Source organism: Hyperolius riggenbachi, chromosome 4 (assembly GCF_040937935.1).
Source record: "Hyperolius riggenbachi isolate aHypRig1 chromosome 4, aHypRig1.pri, whole genome shotgun sequence".
NCBI lineage: Eukaryota > Metazoa > Chordata > Amphibia > Anura > Hyperoliidae > Hyperolius > Hyperolius riggenbachi.
In genome coordinates this window covers 20,024,129-20,030,798 of record NC_090649.1, presented here as the reverse complement: position 1 = coordinate 20,030,798, position 6,670 = coordinate 20,024,129, and the positions used below count along the sequence as shown (strand labels likewise).

At 46.3% G+C, this 6,670-nt stretch overlaps 1 pseudogene; it reads left to right on the top strand.

The window, feature by feature from the left end:
• Window positions 1-6,447: 6,447 nt before the first annotated feature.
• On the top strand, window positions 6,448-6,670 carry LOC137505757 (U2 spliceosomal RNA; annotated as a pseudogene).

Here is a 6,670-nt window from a genome sequence, read left to right as displayed (position 1 = left end):
CCCCCTCTGGTAAATCTCCCAGTCATCATGCGAAACTGGATGATCTGCTGTCTGCGGAGGAGTCTTTGCGGAGAACGCATGGGGAGGAGGTGGCTAGCAGGGTGTTGAAATTCCCACTCTCGCAAGTGCAGAAGGCTGTTGGAGGAGGGGGAATGGCGGCGGCAGATGCTCAGCCATGTGTGCAGGTCGGGCTGGTGACGAGGAAGAGGGGCGTGGCCTAGTGCCGTGTGTGTCGGAGGTCCCGGAGAGTGGTACCGCTGCACAGGGGGAGAAGTCTAACCCGTTGGAGGCTGCTGATGTGGAGGGGAAGGAGGAGGTGGTGGTTGTGGAGGAGGTTAGTGGGCTGCTGACTGGGGAAGGAGAAATGCCGGCATATAGCGATGGGGATATAGTCCCGCCCAGGGGTCTAGTCCTGGAAAAAAAGGTGAGTGGACTCACCCTAAAAAGCCCTGCGGCGTGCCAAAAAATGGGCGTAGTCAAACATAATGTGGGCGTGGTCATGGGTGGGGCCAAATATACATGACCTTAGCAGTGATTTAAAAGGTCTGCCAGGGAAGTTTGAGCTCTGCCATAGTGTATCCCCCAAAAATAGATGTAATCTGACAGCATTTCACCAAAAAAACACATAATCTGGTAGAAATTCCTCCAAAATACAGATAATATGGCAGTGGTTCCTCCAAAATAGACAATGTCGCAGCAGCAGTTCCCCCAACATACACATAATTTGGAAGCAGTTCCCCAAAATACGCAAAACCTGGCAGTGAGTCACCCAAAATACAAGTAACACCCAAAATACATATAATCTGGCAGCAGTGCTCCCCCAAACATACACATTCTGGCAGCTGTTCCCCAAAATACATAACAGCGGTTCCACAAAAATGCAGATAATCTGACAGCAGTTCCCCCAAAATAGGTACCCCCAGCATAGGTAGCCAGGTCTATAAGTGTCCCCAGTATAAGTAGCCATGAGTATAGTAGTCCCCAGTATATGTAGCCAGAGGTATAGTTGCCTAGTATATGTAGCCAGGGGTATATGTGCCCAGTATATGTAGCTAGAGGTATATGTCCCCAGTATATGTAGCCAGGAGTATATGTCCCCAGTATATGTAGCCAGGAGTATATGTCCCCAGTATATGTAGCCAGGAGTATATGTCCCCAGTATATGTAGCCAGGAGTATATGTCCCCAGTATATGTAGCCAGGAGTATATGTCCCCAGTATATGTAGCCAGGAGTATATGTCCCCAGTATATGTAGCCAGGAGTATATGTCCCCAGTATATGTAGACAGGTGTATATATCCCCAGTATATGTAGTCAGGCAGCACAGAGAGGAGGGATTGGTGGGCACAGCGGGGAATGTCTCCTCCCCCCTCAGGGCTCCCCCTTCCTCCCTCTACCGCTCCAGAACTAAAATTTGTGGGAGCCTGACAGCAGCGTGACTTACCTCTTCCTTCCGGGTAAGCCGGGTAAGTAGTGATGTCCGGTTCATTTGAGCCGGTTCTTTCCTGTGAGTTCAGTGATCCGGCTGATCATACTGAATCTAATCAGTTCAGTGGAGGAGACAGGAACTGCAGCTGCAGTATTCAGCTGCAGTTCCTGTCTCATCCACTGAACTGATTCAGTTCAGTGTGATGAGCCGGATCACACAACTCACAGGAAAGAACCGGCTCAAATGAACCGGACATCAGTACTTACTCAGCTTTTCGGAGGAGAGTGAGGTAAGTTTCGACTCCCGCCCGCTGCCAGCTGCTCATTTGTTACTTTTGGAGGGGAGAGCGGGGGATGGAGAGCCCCAAGGTGAGGGAAGGAGGGGGGAAATGGCCCCCTTCCCCACCGCTGCGCACAGCTCTCCTTCCACTGCGCTCTCTCCCTCCACAGATGCCAGGGTGGACGGAGTCCACTTTCTGAAAAAAGCAAGTGGACGTCGTCCACGCCCCACTCGACCCCTGGTCCCGCCCACCGCTCCTACTGATGGTGTGCTGGGGGAGGGGGGTGGGGTGGACGTGAGAGAGGACATTGCTGTATCCTCCTCTGGAGAGGAGGATGTGGAGGAGGAGCTGGGATCAGTGGATGATGTGACAGAAGTATCCCATCTGATAGTGGAGGTGCCGGAGGGAGGGGGAGGTGCTGGTGAATTGGAAGAGGAAATGGAGGTAGCGGAGCCCAGTGGTTCTCAGCTCCCTGCTGGCCAGTCCAGGGTGAGGGGAAGTGTAGAGGAGGAGGAAGAAGAGACACCCAGTGCAGCTAAGAAACTTAAAGGGGAACCCTGCTACAGCCCATTATCCAGTCCCGAGAGGCTATGCATTGGAGAGGGGGATACAACGTCCTTGTCCAGTGTCCCTTATTCACCAGCAGCACCTAATAGGCTGGTGCAGGATGTGGGTGATAGGGGAGGGAGGTGATGTTGGTTTTTGTATGATCTCCTATGTATCTTCAAGTACTGTCTCTTAATGTCAGGGGGATAAACTCGGCTCGCCGTAGAGCAGCTGTTTTTGATTTTTTTTTTTAGAGAATATCCCCGCTGACATTATCTGCTTGCAGGAATGTGCACTGTCAAAGCTTCCTGGCAAGGATGAGTGGGAATGTGGAGATTGTATATGGTCCCCCTCTTGTGTCAACAAGAGTGAGGGGGTTGGGATACTAATTAAGAACAATACTGTACAGATTACCTCGTATAGAGTAATTGTGCCTGGGAGATTGGTAAAGGTTCATTTGAAGTGTGTGGGTGGACCGATGAGGTTGTTTTGTTGCTATGCGCCTGCAGAGAAGGTGGAGAGGGTGAATTTTCTTGAGGTGTTGAAGGTGAGTTTGGTGGGCAGAATGGCGACAATGGTGGTTGGTGATTTGAATTGTGTGCGGCGTGCATGTGATAGAGTGGGTGGGACTGATTCGAGTACGGATGTGACGTCACGAATGTTGAATGAGTTGGTGGATGATTTGAGGTTGAAGGATTGTGCGATGGAGGTGGGTGATGTGGATGATCGATTTACTTTCTTGTCGGATAGGGGTACGGTACAGTCGAGGATTGATTTTGTGTTGGTGTCTGACTCTGTGGGTGTGGTCTCGTTTAATTTGAAGCCTGTGTTATTTTCTGATCATAAGTTAGTTAGTGTGAGTGTGGATACTGGAGCGGGTGTGAGGTTTGGACGGGGTGTATGGAAGATGAATGTGTCATTGTTGGATGATGTGGAGGTGTGTGAGGAGTTCAGGAAGTGGTTTACATGTGCTTGTGAGAGGAAGGTGTGCTTTGTGAATGTGCTTGAATGGTGGGATGAGGTGAAGAAAGGAATTTTGTTGTTCTTTAAGAAAGTTGGTGGAAGAAAGGCGAGAGAGAGAGGAGGAAAGTAGAGGACGATCTAAATGGGCGTTTAACCTAAATAAAAATTGCAAAGTATATTGGGATGGAGGTGGGTGAGGAGGTGAGGAAGGTGAAGGAGCAGAGGAAGAGGTTGTGGGTTGAGAGGGGGAGGAGATTAGTGCTGCTCTCTAAACTAGAGAAGATTGAAAAAGATGAGCAGTGCTCAAGATTTTTATTTAAAAAAGTGTTCAAGAGGGATGTTTTGGCTTCAGTTTTGGTGGACGGGAGGGAATGTACTGGGGATGAGATGTTAGAGGAGGTTAGGGGCTTCTATAGTGGGTTGTTTAGAGGGAAGAATAGCAATCCTGAGGAGATTGCGGACTTCTGTAGGATTCTAACCCAGAAATTGTCTGGGGAAGAATCAGAGGGGTTGAGTGTAGAGGTAGGGGAGGCGGAGTTATTGGCTACATTGAAATCAATGGCAAAAGGGAAAACGCCTGGAGAGGATGGGATCCCTATAGAATTTTATTTGAAGTTTTGGGATTTGGTTGGGCCACAGTTGTTGGAGGTGGTGAGGTTTATTTGGGAGCAGGGTGTGTTGTCAGAATCCATGAAAAGGGGGGTAATTACTTTGATTTTTAAGAAGGGTGATCGGCGATTAATAAAAAACTGGAGGCCAATAACTCTTCTTAATGCAGATTATAAAATGGTGGCAAAAATAGTGGCAAACAGATTGAAAGGAGTGGTGGAAAAATTTGTGGGAGAGTACCAGGTCTGTGCAGTCCCAGGGAGGAAAATTACAGATAGTTTAATTTTGTTAAGGGATTTAATCTATTATGTACAGGGGAATAATGGCCCAATATTATTAGAGTCAATAGACCTAGAGAAGGCCTATGACTCTGTGTCTCGTGGGTTTTTGCTTGAAGTTTTGGAGAGGGTGGGGGTTCCTCAGCCTTTACTGAAAGTGATTAAATGTTTTTATTGCAATATTAGTAGTAGAGTGATTGTTAATGGATGTTTGACTGGGAGTGTGGATGTGTTGTCAGGTGTGAGGCAGGGGTGTCCCCTATCTCCGTTGGTTTTTGTGTGTGTGATGGAACCGTTGTTGTTGTATGTGCAGAATGATAAGGTGTATAGAGGAATTGCAGTGCCTGGTGGGGGTGGTTGTGTAGTGAAAGTGTGTGCGTATATGGATGATGTGGTGTTTGTGGCAAGTTCACAGCGGGACTTGAATTGGGCGAATCTGCATTTGAAGATCTTTTGTGGTGTGTCTGGAATGAATGTTAACTGGGGTAAATGTCAAGTGGCGAGTCTGGGCAAGGAGGTGAATGTGTGTGTGGAGAATGTGGAAAGGAATGATAAAATAAAGGTTCTGGGTGTGACGTTTGATAGTGAGTTGGTGGGTAGAGAGAGTTATAAGAGTGTGGATGCGAAGGTGAATCAGAAGTTTGGGTTATGGAAGTTGAGGAATTTGTCGATGTTGGGAAGAGTGTTGGTTGTGAAAGCAGTTATTTTGCCTTGAATTTTTTTTTGTAAGTATGGTTTTTTTGCCGAGTGTGTTGTGGGTGAAAGGAATGTGTAAAAGGATTGCATCTTTTGTGTGGAATTCTAGAATGGAGAGGCTGGAAAGTGGGTGAATGAGGGTGGTCTGGGGTTGATTTTTGTGAGTATGTTTATTAGGATGCATTACTGGTTGACTGTTGCGTGTACGTTGCGGAGTGGCAATAGAACGGCAAAAATGATGGAGTATCTGGGTGGATGGCAGTGGTTGAAGTGGGGATGGATGGTGAAAGATCTGAGGAGACCGTTGTCTCTGATCGTTCCTCCATTCTACTTGGTCCTTAAAATTATTCGGGATGAGCTAAGGCTGGGCGATAAAGGACCTGAGGCTTTCGAGAAGGGGAAATTAAAGGAATGGAGTAGAGAGAAAGAAAGATGTGGTGTGTAGGATGGAAGGATTGAATGTTGTGCAGTCTAAAACTGTATGGAAGTTTGTGTGTGTGAAAGGTGTGTCGAATCGTGTGAAGGATGTGTTCTGGATGGCTGTGCATAGTTGTTTGCCGATGTGTGAGTTTATGAAGAAGAGAGATATGGTGAGGAGTGAGAAGTGTCCGAGGACTGAGTGTGGTGGAAGAGAGAATGAGTATCATTTGTTTTGGTTGTGTGAGTTTACTAAGTTACTGATTAAAGAATTGGAGCCTTTCCTGAAGAAAATTAGGGGGGTGCTCAAATTGATTATATCTGTTTATTGACAGGGTGGTGGGTTGGGGATTTTGAAAGAAGTAGGTTGGTGTGGGTGGTGATGGCAGTGCTGAAGGAGGTGTTGTGGGATATAAGAAATTTATATATATTTAAGAAGGAAATTGTGACAGTTGAGGCGGGTGTTAAATTATATACAGACGACTAAAAAATAACCTATCAGTATGATGTGAAGACATTAGGGAAAGCAGGTGCAGATAACCTGTGGGAGGTTGGGTTGTGGAGGAGGGTTTAAGGGAAATTGTATATTGTAATAGTCTTGGTTATTGTGAATTTTGTTCTGATTTTCTTACACAAAAAAAAAGAAAGTGAGAGTTAATAAAATAGGCCTATGATGCAAGTATTTCTGGCAAGACGGTTACCATGTTGCTGGTGTTATGCTCAGTCTGCCTTGTTCTGGTTTCACGTAGTAAGAAAAGCAGAGGCGCCAATAGAGTAAAATATCATTCCAATTAAAACCAATTAAGATGTGGGTGGCAATGGTGGACTTGCCTACCCTACAATGAGCAAAGGACCACTTTATTTTGGAGTACTAAATTGATTAAATTTATATTGTTAACCATACAAAGTGGTCCTTTGCTCATTGTAGGGTAGGCAAGTCCACCATTGCCACCCACATCTTAATTGGTTTTAATTGGAATGATATTTTACTCTATTGGCGCCTCTGCTTTTCTCACTACATGATATCCACCTGGTGGATGGGTGTGGACACCCTTTTCTTCTTCTACACAGAGAGCGACTTTTAGCCTGAGCGGGGACAGGTCTAATTTCCCCGTCTGTGATACAAGTTGTTGCCTGACCCGGCAACCTACACTTGTGAGTATAATTTTACCATTTATTTCTTTCACGTCAATTATACCAACAATAATACACTATTGGGGGCTCTCGATTTTTCCCTTTCTTGTTCTGGTTTCAGGTAAGGCTAGAAATGAGCGATGCTGAGGCCAAAAAAAAAAAAAAATCTGTTCTCATCAGTTTAATATCTGATACATCCCCTATCTGGGGACCATATATTAAATGGATTTTTGGAACAGGGAGATGGAAGAAGAGCTTGCTCTGTCCACTCCGCGCATCGACCTGGTATTGCAGTACCTCCAGGACCGGTGCACTACTC